Source organism: Mastomys coucha, unplaced genomic scaffold, assembly GCF_008632895.1.
Source record: "Mastomys coucha isolate ucsf_1 unplaced genomic scaffold, UCSF_Mcou_1 pScaffold1, whole genome shotgun sequence".
Taxonomy (NCBI): Eukaryota; Metazoa; Chordata; class Mammalia; order Rodentia; family Muridae; genus Mastomys; species Mastomys coucha.
This window is the reverse complement of record NW_022196891.1, coordinates 27,537,104-27,555,644: the sequence shown is the minus strand read 5'-3', so window position 1 is coordinate 27,555,644 and position 18,541 is coordinate 27,537,104.

The window sequence follows — 18,541 nt, the reverse complement described above, 5'->3', positions numbered from 1 at the left end:
CCAAGGCCTAGTTAATTGCTTTCAGGCACCAGGAATGGCAGAGAGCCCTCCTCTCTGCTCCTCTTCTTCCCCATTTCCTTCCTCACTGCTCTCTTTCCTTCATCCTCCTTCTTCCTTCCTTCCTTCTACCTCTCCCCTCTCCTTCTTCTCCCTCTCCTCCTTCCCACCCTCCTTTCCTTCCCTATGCTCCCATACCCTCCCTCCCTCCTCCCGCTTCCCTCCTTCCCCCTCCTTTCTCCTCCCTCCCTCTTCATCTCCTCTTCTCTCTTCCCCTCTCTCTCTTAGTGTCCCCTTCCCCAACCTCCCGTCCCATGCTCCTTCACCCCGACCCCACCCCCACCCCCACTTCAGTAGGCGTATGTTGTTTGGAAATAGTGCTGCATGGTATATTTACAAAAGTTTTGAAGCAGGACTTCGGGTTGTTGAGGTGGCTTGTAGGTAAAGGCACTTGCCACCAAGCCTGACAAGCCGAGTTTGATCCCATCATCCATAAGATAGGAGAGAATAGATTCCAGAAAGCTGTTTTCTAACTCCACATGTGTACTGTGGCTCATGTATGTGCACCTGTGGCTTGTGTGTGTGCATATTTGTATGCACTCACACACAATAAATAGATATAAATGTAATAAAAATTTTAAAGTTAGCCAGGCAGTGGTGGCGCATGACTTTAATCCCAGCACTTAGGAGGCAGAGGCAGGCAGATTTCTGAGTTCGAGGCCAGCCTGGTCTACAGAGTGAGTTCTAGAACAGCCAGGGCTACACAGAGAAACCCTGTCTCGAAAAACCAAAACAAACAAACAAACAAACAAAAATTTAAAGTTAATTTTGAGGTTACTTCCAACATATTTTTGCTATAGCAAAACCTATAACATGAGCTTTATCATTTTAGTATTTTACAGGGCACACTTCTGCGCCATTAAGTGTATTCACAGAGTTGAGCAGCTATCTGCATGCTCTGTCTCTAGAAGTTTCATTTATTCTCTACAGAAACCGTACAAGGCCTGCCTTCAGCTTAAGACTATATGGGAAACTGCTGGAGTCACTCTGTAATTTCTTGGTGGCTCAAGCAGACAGTCGGTGGCCACCACGCCATACTCTAGGCTTCTCCAGATCCTAACGACAGACAAGGCTATGGCCCCTTCATTGTCCTGCAGTCACTAAAGTCTGTAGGGGTCTGTAGGGGTCTGTAGGGGTCTGTAGGGGTCTATAGGGGTCTATAGGGGTCTGTAGGGGTCTATAGGGGCCTGCAGGGGTCTGTAGGGGTCTACAGGGGTCTGTAGGGGTCTGTAGGGATCTATCTCATCCCTTTCCAAAGCAGAGCCACAGTTAATCTGTATATTCCAGCTCCGGGCCTGACAGAATTGGCTATTCCATATGAAGGAATGCATCTGTCTGTACAAATAGAGAGCTGTCCCCTGGAAAAGAGACTCTGGCTGTTCTTGGTCATTAAGAGATGCCAGGGGTCAGAAAGATTTGGGTTCCAATGCAGGAATCGGCCTTTGTTAATCACATGGCTTGTATATGAGTACACACATTTGGGTTAAGTCTCAGATAGGGAGATCTTACGGCACAGAGATCCTTTACCTCAGAGCAGGAGACTCAGTAGTACTAGCTCCTCTCCCCTCCCTCCTCTCCCCTCCCTCCCTCCCTCTCTCTGAGAATGCCAGAGACAACTTGGTTTCCTATTGGCCTCTTTTCTGGGACATTGGTTCCTAAGAACCAGAATGCTCCCCGTTTTCTGAGCCCTGACCTCATTTTGTGTTGATTAAATATGAAAAAAAAAAAAAGGTTTCTTTTCTGCTGGATGGAGGTGTGATTTGTTCGTTGCTGTATTCTAATTCCCCTGCCTCCTACCCAGTCACTGGCATGACTACCCCTCTTACATTCTAAACTAAACCCACCACATCTGTCTCCAGACCCAAGAAAGGGACAGAAGACGTGATACTAATATGTGCACCTAATACTTTTTAAGAAGAGATTTGCTTATTCATGTATTCTGTGTACCTGAAATGCTCTGTCTTCATGCACATCAGGATGGGACATCAGATCCCATTACATGGTCGTGAGCCACCATGTGGTTGCTGGGAATTGAACTCAGGACCTCTGGAAGAGCACTTAAGTGCTCTTAACCACTGAACCATCTCTCCAGCCCCTCTAACATTTTTTTTTTTAATGTGTTATGTATATTTAGTTTGCTGAGGGAGGAGAAGAGCCGTAGCATGCTTGGGAGTCAGTTCTCTCCATGTGGATCTTAGGGATGGAACTCAGATGGTCAGGTTCAATGGAGCTTTCCTTTCTTTAGCTACTAAGCCACAGCCCGGGCCCAGGCACCGAGGTTTTAAAGTAGCCAGGACCTATCAGCCTTCCTGTAGGGTGCCCCTTTCTCTCACCCTTCCATTCCAGTTACTTGACCATTTATTCTCACCTCCAAATTTTCAGATAAGGTGTGTGCCATGGGTGTATAACCCTAACATGTGAGGTCCTTGAAAAGTGGCACATTTGCCTTTTATTTTATTTTATCTTTTATAGATGTATTCATTTGGCTGGGCCATAGTGGCACACACCTTTAATCCCAGCACTTTGGAGGCAGAGGCAGGCAGATTTCTGAGTTCGAGGCCAGCCTGGTCTACAGAGTTGAGTTCCAGGACAGCTAGGGCTGTAGAGAGAAACCCTGTCTCGAAAAAACAACAAAACAAAACAAAAAGATTTATTCATTTATTTTATGTATATGAGTACACTGTAGCTGGCATCAGACGCACCAGAAGAGGGCATCAGATCCCATTACAGATGGTCGTGAACCACCATGTGGTTGCTGGGAATCAAACTCAGGACCTCTGGAAGAGCAGTCAGTGCTCTTAACCGCTGAGCCATCTCTCCAGCACCACATTTGCATTTTAAATAGTTATATCTCCAGAGTACTGTGTACATTCAAAGAGCGCTGGGGCAATATGGGGTTAGGAATATGGGCTTATTATCCAACATGCTGCTTAAGAATTTTTAGTGTTTTATAATGGTAACATCCAGGTCCCCACGCATCCTTTCAGTGGTCTCTCTACACATGACTGACAGAGTCTACACCCAGTGCTCCTGGTTTAGGAACCCAGATTTTAGATCTCAGGAGATATGAGACACTAGGGAACTTGGCTCATTTCTTTTCTAAACTTTAGCATTATGTGATCAGATTACCAATCAAATCATTGTGAGAAAGAATTGGGAACAGGAGAGCCAGAAGCATCCTAGGAGGGCCAACAATCCACGTGCAAGCTGATGGGTGTCCGAAGCAGGGCAATGGCCTGTGAGGGATGCAGGAGGAGGCAGGATGGGCTGGAATTGGCAATTGACTGAATGTTAAGGAAGAGTAGAGTTGGACTGCTGAGATGGCACTGACTGCTCTTCCAAAGGTGGTGAGTTCAAATCCCAGCAACCACATGATGGCTCACAACCACCCATAATGAAATCTGGCGCCCTCTTCTGGTGCCCCCAAAGACAGCTACAGTGTACTTATGTATAATAATAAATAAATCTTTGGGCCAGAGCGTGCAGGGTTGAGCAGAGGTCCTAAAAGTCAATTCCCAACAACCAGATGAAGGCTCATAACTACCTGTACAGTTACAGTGTGTACTCATATGCATAAAAATAAATAAATAAACCTTTAAGAAAGAAAGAGTCTAGACTGTCTGGCTGTTTCTGGGGGTCAGATAGGAAGTCATACTTTCTCCTAAAGGCAGAATAAAGATTGTGTATATGTGTGCATCTCTCTCTCACACACACACTCTCTCTCTCTCTCACACACACACAGACAGAGAAACAGAGAGACAGAGAGAGACAGAGAGAGGGAGAGGGAGAGAGAGGGGGGGAGAGAGAGAGGGAGAATGTTGGGTCCAAGTATCTGACCATAACAAAGGACACAAACCCTATCAAGAGAATCATTTGACTTGTGCTTATAAATTTGGGGGTGGCGGGTTATCAGGAGTAGAAACTTGGGAATTAGACCAAAATTAGGCCAGAAGAGCATCTTAGAGGCCAGCATGTGAAGAGAGAAGTTGGGGGGAAAACTGAAAAGTGGGCCAGGGGATGGAAGCAGAACGCAGTGTGACAAGCAACAGGCAAGGGAGGCGATAGTTCTGAGAAAGAAAGGTTGCTGTCAAGTATGAAACCAGGCAGCTGCAAACCCACAAGGTGAGCTGGGCTGAGGAGATCAAGCTGGACAGAAGCATAGACCCACAAGGCCCGGCGAAATGCAGGGGGAGCATGAATGGACAGCTTAGAAGCTAGGTTCCTTTCATAATTAGCCTGGGGTTGGGAAACCAAAAGAAAGTTTTGCTGTCAGTTTTTAATATTAATGGAATGTGGTGGCACATGCCTTTAATCCCAGACCTGGGAGGAGAGAGAATCAGATGTTCGTGGGCCAACCTGGATTATATGAGGTTTGTGGACCAACCTGGGCTATGTGAGGAACTCTCTAACTTCTGCCCCTAAGCACATTTTTTTTTTCAATTTCACCCCAGCCTCTTTTCTCACTCTACCAATCCAGGTCTCAAGAAAATGAAGTTTGGAGCTGCTGTAGTCCCCTTAGAAGATGAGAGAGTGTCCGAGCAGACACCAAGGTCAAGTGCACTATGACTTTTTTTTTTTAAAGATTTATTTTGTTTATTTTATGTGTATGAGTACACTGTAACTGTACAAATGGCCGTGAGCCATCATGTGTGTGGCTGCTGGGAATTGAACTCAGGACCTCTGCCAGCCCCGCTCTCTACGACGTAATTTGCTGCAGCTGTCTTCAGATGCACCAGAAGAGGGCGTCCGATCTCATTACGGGTGGTTGTGAGCCACCATGTGGTTGCTGGGATCCGAACTCAGGACCTTCAGAAGAGCAGTCAGTGCTCTTACCTGCTGAGCCATCTCGCCAGCCTGCACTATGACTTTTAAGCTCTAGATTCCAGAAGGTTCTTGAGGACTTGGGTTGCTGCCAAGCTGAGATCACTTTCCTTCAGTCTAATGTTGCCTTCTCAGCATCCTGGGGTAGGGTGGTTAATGCTCTCTGGACCCAAAGTTACTCAATTTTCTATTTTGTCTTCTTTCTTTCTTTCTTTTTTCCTTCCTTCCTTCCTTCCTTCCTTCCTTCCTTCCTTCTTTCTTTCTCTCTTCCTTTCTTTTTTTTGAGAAATGGTTTCTCTGTGTAGCCCTGGTGTATGTAGACCAGGCTGGCTTCAAACTCACAGAGATCCCCCTGCCTCTGTCTCCCGAGTGCCAGGGTTAAAAGCTTGTGCCAGGCTTTACTCAGGTTATTTTTAAAACAAGATTGGGGTGACTGTAACCTTTTCAGAACTTCGAAGCAAGTGCTACTGGGAAATTGTCTCTTCTCACAGCCCTAATCAGTTGGCGGCAGCGGTTCTCCCCGCTGCTGCTTCTATCTCTCAACAGGGCTCTGGCATCCTGTCCTCTTTTCTACCTGCTTGCCAATTCATTCCTTTTCCCTCCTTTGAATTATTACATTAACTTGATAATTAGATTTCTTGCTTCCACCCCCTTAAACACCCTCCCCCCCATTTTCCAGGCTGCTCCTGATACTCATTGTATTTGAGCCTTTCTTGACGATGTTATAGGGCTCTTCCCTTCTAGGAAACCTCTTCTGCAGAGCAGGTAGTTCCTTAGTAGTCACCTTTCAGATGCCTCGTGTGCCCCTGCCGGGGACTTACACAATATCTCCCTTGCAAATTTCTTTCCCATTAGTACTTCCGGAACGACAGCTTGCCAAATTCCAGAGGAAAGTATGTGTAAGTTCCAGGGGAAAGAATGTCATCTGGAATCTTGTTCATGCTAATATCAAAACGGGCAAACTGGAAATACTAGGGAGATTTGCTCCCTCATAGATCAGTAGGTGTGGTAACATTGCCAAAAAAAATGTGGAGAGAGCCGATGGGTGCTCCTTGGTTGGGAGGTTTGCTTGACTGAACTTTACTCAGAGAGAGTGAAAGAGAGAGAGAAAGAGAGAGAGAGAAAGAGAGAGAGAGAGAGAGAGAGAGAGACTTCACTAGTCTTTTTTTATTTGTTTTTTGTTTTTGTTTTTTTTGAGACAAAAATTTCTCTGTATAGCCCTGGCTGTCCTAGAACTCACTCTGTAGTCCAGGCTGGCCTTGAACTCAGAAATCCACCTTCATCTGCTTCCCAAGACTTCTCTAGTCTTTACCACTATGGAAAGTAACTATTTTTTTGTTTGTTTGTTTTTGTTTTGTTTTTTTTTGTTGTTTTTGTTTTTTTGTTTTGGTTTTTGAGACAGGGTTTCTCTGTATAGCCCTGGCTGTCCTGGAACTTACTCTGTAGACCAGGCTGGCCTCGAACTCAGAAATCCGCCTGCCTCTGCCTCCCAAGTGCTGGGATTAAAAACGTGCGCAACTAGTTTGTTTAAATAGTCAAGATTAGTCTTTTGTTTGTTTTTGCAGTAGTGGAGATTAAACTTCACATGCTGGGCAAGTACTGTGCTGCTGAGACACACCCATAGACCCCTCTTACTTTCTAGTTTAGGACAGGGTATCTCCAACTTGTCTAGAATGCTTTTGAACTCTCTCTTTAGTGTCGGCGAGTCTTGAACTTCTAATACCCTCATTTTAGCCAGAATAACTGGGATCAAACCAGGGCTAGCCTTAAGATGATTTGAATGAGTTATAGCCATAGAGTTCAAGGCTAGTCTGGAAACCTGGACTAAATAGCGCGCGCGTGCGCATGCGCGTACACACACACACACACACACACACACACACACACACACCCACACACACGCACCTGTGTGCACACACACATAGTGGCCCTGACTACTTTTTCAGAAAATAACTACAGTCGGTGCATTTTATTTTGTATAGGTAACGTTCCTAAGCGGAGGGAGGGACTAGAGAACACAGTCTTTGCCCATACTCAGAGACACTAAGATCCTGAATTAGGAATGGATAGGAACAACTTTAGAAGTAGTCTATTTCAGAGTTGTCCAATGAATTAATGCCTGAAAAGTACTTAAAACCATATCTGGTGCACAGTGAACACAACAGGAGAATTCAATATCACAGCAATGATTCCCCCCTGCACTGATCCAACCCTGACAATATGAGGCTGCTTATTCATAGGGTTATAGCAAGCTTTTTTACTTTCAGATTTTCCACCAGCCACCTGCCAGCCAGCCCCAGGCTTATGACTAGCCTTTGAAGCAAACAAAATCCAACAATAATAATTACACAATAAATAAATGTGTAATTATCACATCCTCCCCGCTTCCTTTGTGCAACCGGAGAATGCTTCAAAGTATGTGTGTGGCTGCGTCTTTAAGTGTGGGGAATGTTTGTTTGGCTTTGGTTTCTCAACTCAATTAGAAGCTCTCTCTGTTGGCTCTACTTTTTTTTTTTTAAGAAAAAAATCTTTACATGCTTATTTTTATTCATCTCATAAGAGCCTTAAGCCACTTGCATCCATCTCTCCACAGCTCCTTAGATCCCTCGGAGGTGGGCACGAGCTAAGGACCGTTGCCATCGTGGCTGTCAAGATAACGGCTCCCTCCGAGCCTTTCAATCGCTCTTTTCCCTAGAACCCAGGAAACGCTCAACCTTTAACCTTAGCCTTTACACCTTGGCTAACCTGTTGCCTTGGCCAGAATCTGGTAGCAGTTTTCTAACCTTAGTAACTCGCAGCACATTCCCACTGAGAGGGCAGCCATCTTTTGGAGGATGGCTTGTTGTTAACCATCACTTTTTTTTTTCTTGACAGAAATAGATGTGGTTTTCCCTTACAACACTGTAAGTTCCCCCACGGAGCTGGAAACTCCCTTCGTGGTGGTTGCTCTCCCTTCTGACCCAATATGCAACCCTGGAAAGTTAGATTGAGCTTCTACACCTCCAGTCACACAAATCACGTTGGCTAGAGGCCAACCGGAGGATGAAAAGGTTTAGGGAAGGATTTATTTTTTTGGAGGTGCTTAAGAGGGATTTACAAATGCCTCTGGTGAGAATAGTCCTTTAGGGAAACTACCATCTCTTTCAGAGGATTGCTTTTGAAGAAGTGAGTTTAAGCATTTCCGTCGCTAACCCACTGCCTTCAGCTTGGATCCACAGCATAGCTCTGCTGTGTTACCTCCCCTTCTTCGTACGTGGAGTATACTTCTGAAAGGCCTCAGATAAACAAAAGGCAGGGTTAGGATGACTATGCTTTCAGTCTGAGAAAACAGGAAATGAAACTGCCCTCTGATAAATGCCTGCACCTACCTCCTCAATTGAACCTAAAGGCAGAGAAACCAGCCAAAGAAAATTATAGCCCAACTGTGGGCTGCAGCAACTTCCAGTGTTGGGGTGTGGAGATGTGGGTGTCATGGGATTATCTTTAATCACACAGTTTCTATACTCATGCATTATTATCCTAACATCCTCCCTTTCCACCTCTATGTGCTATCTTTGGGGTACTTCCCCCCCTCCTGCCCCATTTCCTAGAGAGTTTCTTGTGGCTATCTAGGAGAAGTCCTTGGATTAATTGCATGATTGATTGGTACCTGGGCACGTGCCTTACCTACCTAGGTCAGGACCGAACCACCCACTATTCTTGGATTCCCACAGCAGACCTATTCCTTAGGCCTGCCTGGGCCCTTTCCTCCTCTTCCTTCAGGCAGCTGTACTTCCTCCTGGCCTGGCTGCCTGACACTCTATTTGCTTAGGTGATGGTTCATATCCTTTCTCCTTTTCAGGAATAGATTGTGGATAAATAGTAGTCAGAAAATAGAACATCTGGGCCAGTGTACTCACCCAGCATCCATGGTTCATAATCACAGTCTCGTGTTTATGACAGCAGTATTCATAATAGCCAAGGTGTAGCAACAACCAAAACGTACATGATCTAATAAACAGCATTTAAAGAACGTGGTAGATACATAGGATATTGTCTTAGTTAGGATTTCTATTGCTGTGATAAAAGACCATGACCAAAAGCTGTTTGGGGAAGAAGTTTATTTGGCTTTAAACGTTGACGTCACAGACCGTCATTGAGGAGAGCTAGGGAAGGCACGTAAGGCAGGAACCTGGAGGCAGGAACTGAAACCGAAGCTGTGGAGGAGGATGCTGCTTACTGGCTTGCTCCCCGTGGCTTGCTCAGCCTGCTTTCTTATACTATCCAGGACTAACGGACCAGGAATGGTGACACCCACACTGGGCTAGGCCCTCTCGCATCAATTATTAATCAAGAAAATGCTCCACAAGCTTGACTACAGGCTGATCTTATGGAGGCATCTTCTCAATTGAGATTCCTTTCTCTCTGATGATGTAGCTTGCATCAAGTTGGTAAAAAATAAACACACAGGATACAAACTAGCCAGTACAGCTACAGACTACAATTTAGCCTTTTCCAATGTTGCCGGGCAGTGATGGCACACACCTTTAATTTCAGCACTTGGGAGGCAGAGGCAGGAGGATTTCTGAGTTCCAGGAGAGCCAGGGCTACACAGAGAAACCCTGTCTCGAAAAACAAAATCAAACCAGAAAAAAAAAAAAGCCTCTTCCTTAAAAGGGGAATTTGCAATACATACCAGCATGGATGAACCTCGAGGGCATCACGTATAATGGAAAACAAAGGGCGGGGGGAATATGAATTTTGCAGCTTTCATTTATGGGAATCACCTGAAAGAACCAAGTTCCTAGGCCAAAAAATTTTGATGGTGATTTCCAGGGGTTGGTGGTAGGGAGAAAAAAAGAAGTTAGTACAGTGTAGGTATGAAGTTTCAGGAGACCGGTCTAAACACACTGTAGAGATCTTCTGCACCGTGGACTCTGTAGTCCACAGTAAGGCACTATAGTGAACTTCAAAGTGTGTTAAGAGAGCGGATCTCATGCTGGTGTTCTTACCACAATGACATGACGTAGCATGGCATGGAGAAACAGTCCTAGAGTGGAGTGTGACCGTCTGCGTGGGGTAGGTGACTTAAGTGACCCTGTGGTACACCCGAGGGAAATGGCTGTCTTCTTCTTTCTACTATTTTTTTTCTGAGCCTGGACTAGGAGTCCAGTGAAACCACCTCCAAGGTTGAGATGGGGACAAGGCTCACGGAGGAGAATCGGCATGTTTCTTCATCTGGGCCACTGGAAAGCTATTGGTGACACCTCCTTTATGACTTTTTCTGGGGCGTCAACTAGGTCAGCACTCGGAAACACAGTCATGTCAGATCACAGCAATTACTCACTAAATGGGATCTATTATCATGACCTTTAAATTTTTTTTTTTCCTGTCTGCCATCAATCATCCTCCAAACTCATCCATCCAGTAAAAATACAAGGGCCCTATTTTGTGAAGGGCATTTGGCAAGTCATCAGGATGATACAAAGTTGCCATAGTACAAATCTCAGGTTGATTTCTACTTCCCCAGGCTTCTGCTATTTTACATTCTTATTATCTCGCTCTTCCCTCCATCCAAGGATGGGAAGGAGATCTAGGGCCTTGTTCTTTTCTACCCGATTATTCCACCATTGGCCTGTTGTTTTGCTATACCCAGTAACTTCTTGACAGAAAATGGAGCACGCAATAGGTGGTGTGTCATCCGATTTCTCCCCCAAATTCTGTGAGAATTTGGGCTTCAGGTACCTTGGTCTCGAGGAAGGCCCTCCATCTTGGTGAGGGAGGCCTTGACTGGGCTGGAGCTCAGAAGTTCACTGCTTGTACTCAGCAGTTCTCCTGCACAGGTTCCCCTTCCCAGGCCCCAGGCTCCTCAGCAAGCTCTCTGGGAAGCTGGAGGAGCGATGTTGTGTTAAGTAAACAAGAACCAGATTCCTGAGCAGTGACGTGAGTGGGCACACTGGTCCAGGCGGCTGGGATCACATGGGGAAATGAAGAAATACCTCTGTGTACTCCTGACCTACCTCGGGAGGGCCCAAGGGAGAGGCTGCTCATGGACCTGCTCCCCCTCCCCACGCTCTACCCCCACCCCCAGTTTTTCTTGGCCCGAATTAGAAGGCCTTTCTAGCAACAGGATCTTCAGATGCGAATGAACAGCCAGCCCGATGTCCTCTGTACCTCTCCTCTTTCAGAGTCTGCTTTTTTACCTTCCTCCTCGCTCACACATTCACCTCCCATCCTGGGTGGCTGCTCTCCATTCTTGCTCTCGCATGAGGGAGAATTCTGAGGAACACTTTTCTTACTGAGACTGGGAGGGACTCATGGTCCCAGGAGCTCTCCCTGATTCATGGTCCGGGGAGGACAACCTGCTCTTAGGCCCATAGGTGGCCAATGCTGCCTGATTCAGGGGGTTGGATTTTCTTCTGAAATAGGTGACTTATGGGTATAGTTTCACCTCCCCTGAGATGAAGGTAGATCCTTTTGGACTTTGAACCATAAGAAAGTATCAAAGAGTTGACACACACACACATACACACACACACACACACACACACACACACACACACAGAGAGAGAGAGAGAGAGAGAGAGAGAGAGAGAGAGAGAGAGAGAGAGAAAGACAGATACAGACAGAAAGACAGAGAGGAAGAAGAGGAAGAAAGAGGAGCAGAAAGAAGAGGAGGAGGAAGAGGAGGAAAAGGAGGAGGAGGAGGAGGAGGAGGAAGAGGAGGAGGAGAAGGAGGAGGAGGAGGAAGAAGATGTCTGTGGTTTCTTATACTTCTAGTATGGCAAGCTGTGAGAGACACCACACTAGGGAGATGGCCAGTCTTCAGCCTTGGTAAGGACTGCCGAAGGCTGATTTGGTTTGAGAATTTCCCAGTGTCTGTACACAGTACTATAAAGGGGGGCACTGCTGTGTGCAATGGTCCAGGAAGGAGGAAGACGAGTGCGTGGTTTTTACAGCCTGGGAAGGCTATGACTTTGTCATGTAATGGGTAGAAGGGACCCCTATAGACCTTAGGGGTCACAGAAGCAGCCCATCTGTGCCCTCTGTTACCTCCGTACTTGGAGTGGATAGGCCAGTGTCACCACCTTGAGACTCAGTATCCTCTAGTTGCCACTGTTTACCATGCTTATGGAGGGGTGACGCTTACAGAGGGGTGAGAGGGAGCTACTGTTTAACAGGTGTGAGGTTTCAGTTCTGAAACAGAGAAACCAAGCCAAGCACATGTTCTGCCGATGTGGCAACAATAGTTACACAGCAGTGTGGATGCACTCAATGCCACAGGACTGTGCACTGTAAAACAGCTAAAATGGCTAAAACAACGACTCTTAAAGGCTAGGGAGATAGCTCAGCTGCTAAGGGACTTGCCACAAAACCATGCAGACCTGAGTTCAGCTCCCCAGGCACTTCTAGAGAAAAAATGTGAGCCTAGTGGTATGTGTCTGCACTCTCCGGAGCTCACTGGCCTGCCAGACTAACCAAACTGGTGATCTCCGGGTTCACTGAGAGGCCTTGAGTCCTGGTTGTTGTTATTGGTGGTGTCAACTTGGCGCAACCTGGGAAGAGGGAATCTCAATTGACAGATGGCCTACATCAGCTCGGTTTGTGGGCCATGTTTTTGGAAATGTCTTGATTGTTGAGAAGGGAGGGCCCAGCCCACTTTTCCCAGCCACCTCTGGGAAAGCGCTCCTGGATTTATGGGAAAGAAGCTGAGCATAGTTAGAAAGCAAGCCAGTCAGCACTATTCTTCTATGATTCCTGCCTCCTGGTTCCTGCCTTGAGTTCCTGCCCTGACTTCCCTCCATGATGGACTGTAATCTGTAACATGATTTTCTTTTTTTTTTCTTTTTCCTTTTTTTTTGTTTTGGTTTTTCAAGACAGGGTTTCTCTGTATCAGAAATTGCCTGCCTCTGCCTCCCAAGTGCTGGGATTAAAGGCATGCGCCACCACTGCCTGACCATAACATGATTTTTATCGAAGCAACAGAAACCTGACCAGAATACCTTGTCTTACAAAGTAAAGTGGAGAGCAACTGAGGAAGACATTTGATGAACTCTGATTTCCACACATGTGCATCCACACCCAAATACACATGAACACCTACATACATATTACACACACATTAAATTTTACATTAAGTGTTTTATTCTCTTTCTCTTCCTCTCATGTGTGTGTGCATGTGCACATGCATACCCTCTAAGGGTATTGAGAGTCTTCTGGATTCTCTATTTTACAACAAGTACACAGGTCTTGGGCACTCTGGTAATCGGCACAACATTTGCTACTAACTGGTGCTCAGTCAACATTGGCTGCTTTAAACGGGATCATGGAATGCATAAGGAACAGAGATGTAAATATCAGGCTAAAACCATGTATCCTTTCAGGACATTCTGCTGTTCCTTGTATCTGTGACTGCTCCCAATGGCAGGAGGCCATCAGAATCACTGAATGCCCTTATAGGAAGGAGGGACTTGTCTGCAACCAGAACTGCCATAAGAAGAGTCCCTTTATGAAGCAATAAAGTACCAGGGGTTTTGAGAACCTGGTTTATAAGGTCACTCACTTTGGGTATGTGTAGATGTGGTTTTAGGATGAGGGGATGGATCAGGCCCTCAGATGTCTCTTTCATTGGGGAATGTTTGGAGGAGGGAACCCTGGCTCTGTTTGTCCCTGGACAACAACAAAATAACACACACTACAGGTTCAATAGCCCGAATCTGGAAGCCCAAGGCCTTTTGAATATTCTGAGAGTTTGGAACATTTGGATCTTTGAATAGGCATGCTCAACTAGTGAGTCCCAAGCATTTTAGATAAAGATATACAGTCTGTCTGTCTCTCTGTCTGCCTATCTGTCTCATATGTGTCTCTTATAGTAGGTCCTTCCTAAGAAGCTCAAAAATGCTCTAAGCTCCTATTCATTCTTGCTTCCCAACTCTCTTCTTTGCCTTTAACACTGTCACAGCTACAAAGCCCCTGGAAACTAAGAAGTTCGCAGCTTCACATTGTGCTCCCCTCCCTTGAGTCACTAAGAGGTCAGCTGGTGTTAGGAGGCTGGACCGCCACCGTCTCAAGAGTTTAAGGTCATGGGCTCTGACGCAGGCAGACATACAGAAGGTTGGGATTCTGGTCCTTCTTGCTCAGTAGGTTGATGATTTTATGGTGGTATATTAGTTACCGTTCCTTTACTGTAACAAAATAGCCAAGGCGGTGTAAAAAGAAGAAAGACTTACTTTACATTAAGTTACTGTTCCTTTATTGTAACAAAATACTCAAGACGGGTAAAAAGAAGAAAGACTTACTTTACATTAGTTACTGTTCCTTTATTGTAACAAAATACTCAAGACGTGTAAAAAGAAGAAAGACTTACTTTGGCCCATGGTTCTTTGGTTTTAAGCCTTTGTAGTCGGGTCTGTTGCTTTGGGGTCTCTGATAAGGCTCATGTAGCCCAGGATACCCTCAAATTTGTAATGTGTAGCAATCCTCCTACCCTGTACTCCTGAGAGCTAAAATTTCAGGTGTGTGTATGTGTATTGTGTGTGTGTGTGTTGTGTGTGTGTATGGTGTGTGGGTGTGTTGTGTGTATGTGGTGTACGGTGTGGTGTGTGTGTATGATATATGTGTGTTGTGTGTGTGTGTGTGTGTGGTGTATGGTGTGGCATGTGTGTGTGTGTATGCACGTGCTCTGCCACTGAGCTACATCACCATAATGAGATGAATCTTATGAAAGTATCTGTCATATAACAACAATTCAGACAGAGGGCAACTACTATGTGTCAAAACAGCTCAAGATAGGGCTCTTGTATTGAACCAAGGGGACAGCATCTCTTCACCATACAAGGCAACACTGAGGTGTGATTGGGATTTGAACCCCTGGATTTGACTCCTCCATATTTGGCTGCTTCAAACTTATGCTCTTTAGTGAAGCTGTTCATCATTCTATCCTTCAGAGTTTCTTTTTCAGGAAACTCGTGCCCATACACTCTCACATGCGTCTTCACTACCTTCCCTACACGCCAGGCACCACCTGGTCACCAGGCATAGACCCCCCCCCCCATCCTTTTCAGTGACTTACCCTAGTTCTATTCCTGGATCGTGAGTTCCTTTTTCTTTGATCCCTCCCCCAGTGCATTACCTTATCCAGGCTGTATAATCACTGAGCAGCAAGTAAAGAGAGAGCAGAACTCTTGATTCAGGAACCCGGGCTAGGTCTTCTGGAATGCAAGGAGATATTTCCTTCTCATCCTGACACTTGACAGCCTGGTGGTGGGGTTTAGACTTACGAGCTGTTAGGCCAGACTGGTGTGTCTGTTGACTTGCAGAGGTGAAGTTTCTATTCCTCTTGGGCAGCTTCCTCTTTCTCTTTCCATTCCCATTCACAGCTGCTCCAGATGTTCCTCACTGTGGCTTCAAGAATGGGGTGCAGGCAAGGGTTCCTGTGGGGGAGCATAGCACTTCCTTCCCTAGGAGAGTCTCCGGAAAGTCTTTGCCAACAACGCTCGTTTTAGGGCGAGCTTCTTTTTGTGAGATGGAAGGGAGGGTGGGAACCACAGAGACTACTATTTTGAAGTTGCTTTCTGGGTCAGAAATTTCTGTTACTAATGATTCTTATATGTGTCATTGTTCTGCTTTGGGAATTTTTCTCATTTTATCTATGAGATTTAGTCCTGTGGCTTGAAGACAGCTTGGCTCCTTTGGGCATTGAGCCATAACCCCTTTGCAAGCGCGAATCTTTGGAGCACTGATCTGTCAGCCATACCAGCCACTGGCACAGATCTGCTTCTTCATCTGTGTGCACCTATCTTTCAGTCAGTCAGTGGTTGTTTCTGTCTTGCCTGGAGAAGCTCTCTGAACATTCTAAGAAACTCACCTCCATAGGTCTCCATGCTGCATCATCCGCCCTTCAAGCCACATCAGAATAAAATAGGAAACCTTTACTCCTTGATGGTTTGAATTGAAGGTTAGGGAAGTTTTGGAGAAAAGATACTGTCATTGGCTCCAGCCATTGACCTTGGTTTTCCTTCTCTTTTTTTTCTTTTTTTTTTTCTTTTTCTTTTCTTTTTGGCTTTTTGAGACAGGGGTTCTCTTTGTATCCCTGCCTGTCTGAGAACTCACTCTGTAGACTGGGCTGGCCTCAAACTCAGAGATCTGCCTGCTTCTGCCTCCCGAGTGTTGGGATTAAAGGTGTTTGCCGTCACTCTCCCTAGCTATATTGAGTTATGTTATAAAAACATAGTAGGCCAAGATGGAAGGAAGTCTGTGAGATTTAAAGTTGATCAAAAGTGGGGCTCTAGCTAATGCTTCTTTAGAATGTTCTTGCTTAGGAATGGGAGAAGTATGTCTTAGACATTTGGCTATGGCATCTTGGCATTTATCACTAGAGTTGAGTCTGTCAATCTGGATGGCTACAAGGGTGCCCCCTTCCTCCATGTGTATCTCTCTAGGGCCTCCATGCCATGTGTATCTCTCTAGGGCCGTATGCTCCATCAAAAAGAGCAGTTTGTGCACATCTAATGGGGAGGGCATTCTTTGGTTAGTGATACACGAGCAGTTGTGTTTTCTTGCTGGGCCCTCCAAAAGGCTCTCAAGAGGGATATGGCCAGGTGGTGGTGGCGCACACCTTTAATCCCAGTACTTGGGAGGCAGAGACTGGCGGATTTCTGAGTTCTGAGTTCGAGGCCAGCCTGGTCTACAGAGCTCCAGGACAGCCAAGGCTACACAGAGAAACCCTGTCTCGAAAAAAAAAAAAAAAAAAAAAGAGGGATACGTGGTACATGGGCACATGTCTACTCAGGATTTATAGACGGGTCCTAAGCTTGGACCGTGAGTCAGAAAGACTTGGTTCTGTCCTTGGCTGGAAGAACAACCCCAATGATGTCATTTCTCTAGCGCTCACTTTCTCATTTATATAAAAGAAATTTGTGAATAACAATACATATTACAGGGCTGGTGAGATGGCTCAGTGGGCAGGAACAATGACTGCTCTTCCGAAGGTCATGAGTTCAAATCCCAGCAACCACATGGTGACTCACAATCACCCGTAATGAAATCTGACACCCTCTTCTGGTGTGAAGAAGACAGCTACAGTGTATTTATTTATAATCAATAAATAAATTTAAAAAAAAAACAATACATATTACATAGGGTTGGGTTCTAGGGTAGCTCTTGCTGTAATAGAAAAACCTAGAACACTAGGTGCTTCGAAGAAGAAGAGCACTCATTTGTTGTCTCTATAAAGACCTATGTAAGTATTTTAAAAACTGAAATTATTGATCTATGTTCATTAGGACACGGGGTTCCTTGTCATTTTTATCCATCACCCTCAAAGTACAGCCTTCATTTTTCCATGATCCAAGAGGGCTGCCCAATCTCCAGAGACTTTCATTCTAGTTAACAGGAAAGGGAAGAGGAAAGAGGAGGGAGTGGGGCTGGCGAGATGGCTCAGCGGGTGAGAGCACTGACTGCTCTTCCGAAGGTCCTGAGTTCGGATCCCAGCAACCACATGGTGGCTCACAACCACCCATACTGAGATCTGACACCCTCTTCTGGTGCATCTGAACACAGCTACCGTGTATTACGACGGAGGGAGTGGGTCGTCCTGAGTTCAATTCCCAGCAGTCACATGATGGTCATCTGTACCGCTACAGTGTACTCATACACATAAAATAAATAAGTAAATCTTTGAAAAAAAAAAAGAGGAGGGAGTGTTTTGCGATATTCTTTCTGGGGCGACTCAACAAACCTCCGTTCACCCCAAACAGGGAACCAACGACAGACCAAAGCAAGGTCGTACGACCAAAGTACGATCTGGTTAACTGGCGAATTTCATCGGTGTTACTTTACAGACATATGGGCAAGGGGTTACTACAGGGGCAGACATGACTCTGAGAAAGCAGCATCACCCCAGGGTGGGTGGCAGCTCGTGGGAACTGGAAACACAGACCTTCATTTACTAACGTGCAAGTAGCTCAGTCGGCTGGAGAGAGCATCCTTTTCAGGCAATTCAGCTGGTCTGCGTCCCTTCCAGGCCCTTCCAGGCAGCTGGCCGGTTGGTCGGTTTCTTCCAAGTAGCTTGGCTGGTCTGAGCCTGTTTTAGACAACTTAGCCTCTCTGATAGTGTCTCCCCACAGTCTTTACACCTATGCCTGCTGGGAGAAGGAGGGATCTAGTGTATCAGGGAGTTTCAGGGACTTCCTGAAGCCTTTGCTTCTGGTGTTAAGGAGCTTCTCTATGCGACAGAATGTCTCACTTTCCCTTAACGCATCCTGTTATTTCACGTTCGTTTTAACATCCAGTGTCCTATGGAGTGCTCCTCCAAGATGGGATGTTCTAACCTCAGAGGAAACGCATTTCTTTTTACATCACTTTCATTTGTAGGTCACTGCATAGAACTTAAATCGTGCATGGGGACCTGCTGTAACAGGCATAGAGAAATTAGGAGGTGAATTTTGTTTTGTTTTGTTTTGTTTTGTTTTGTTTTGTTTTGAGGCAGGGTTTGTCTGTGTAGTCCTGGCTGTCCTGGAACTCACTGTAGACTAGGCTGGCCTTGAACTCAGAAATCCACCTGCCTCTGCCTCCCAAGTGCTGGGATTAACGGCATGCACCACCACTGCCCTGCAGGAGGTGAATTTTGTTTTGTTTTGTTTTTCTTCTTTTTCTTTCTTTCTTTTTTTTTCTTTCTTTTTTT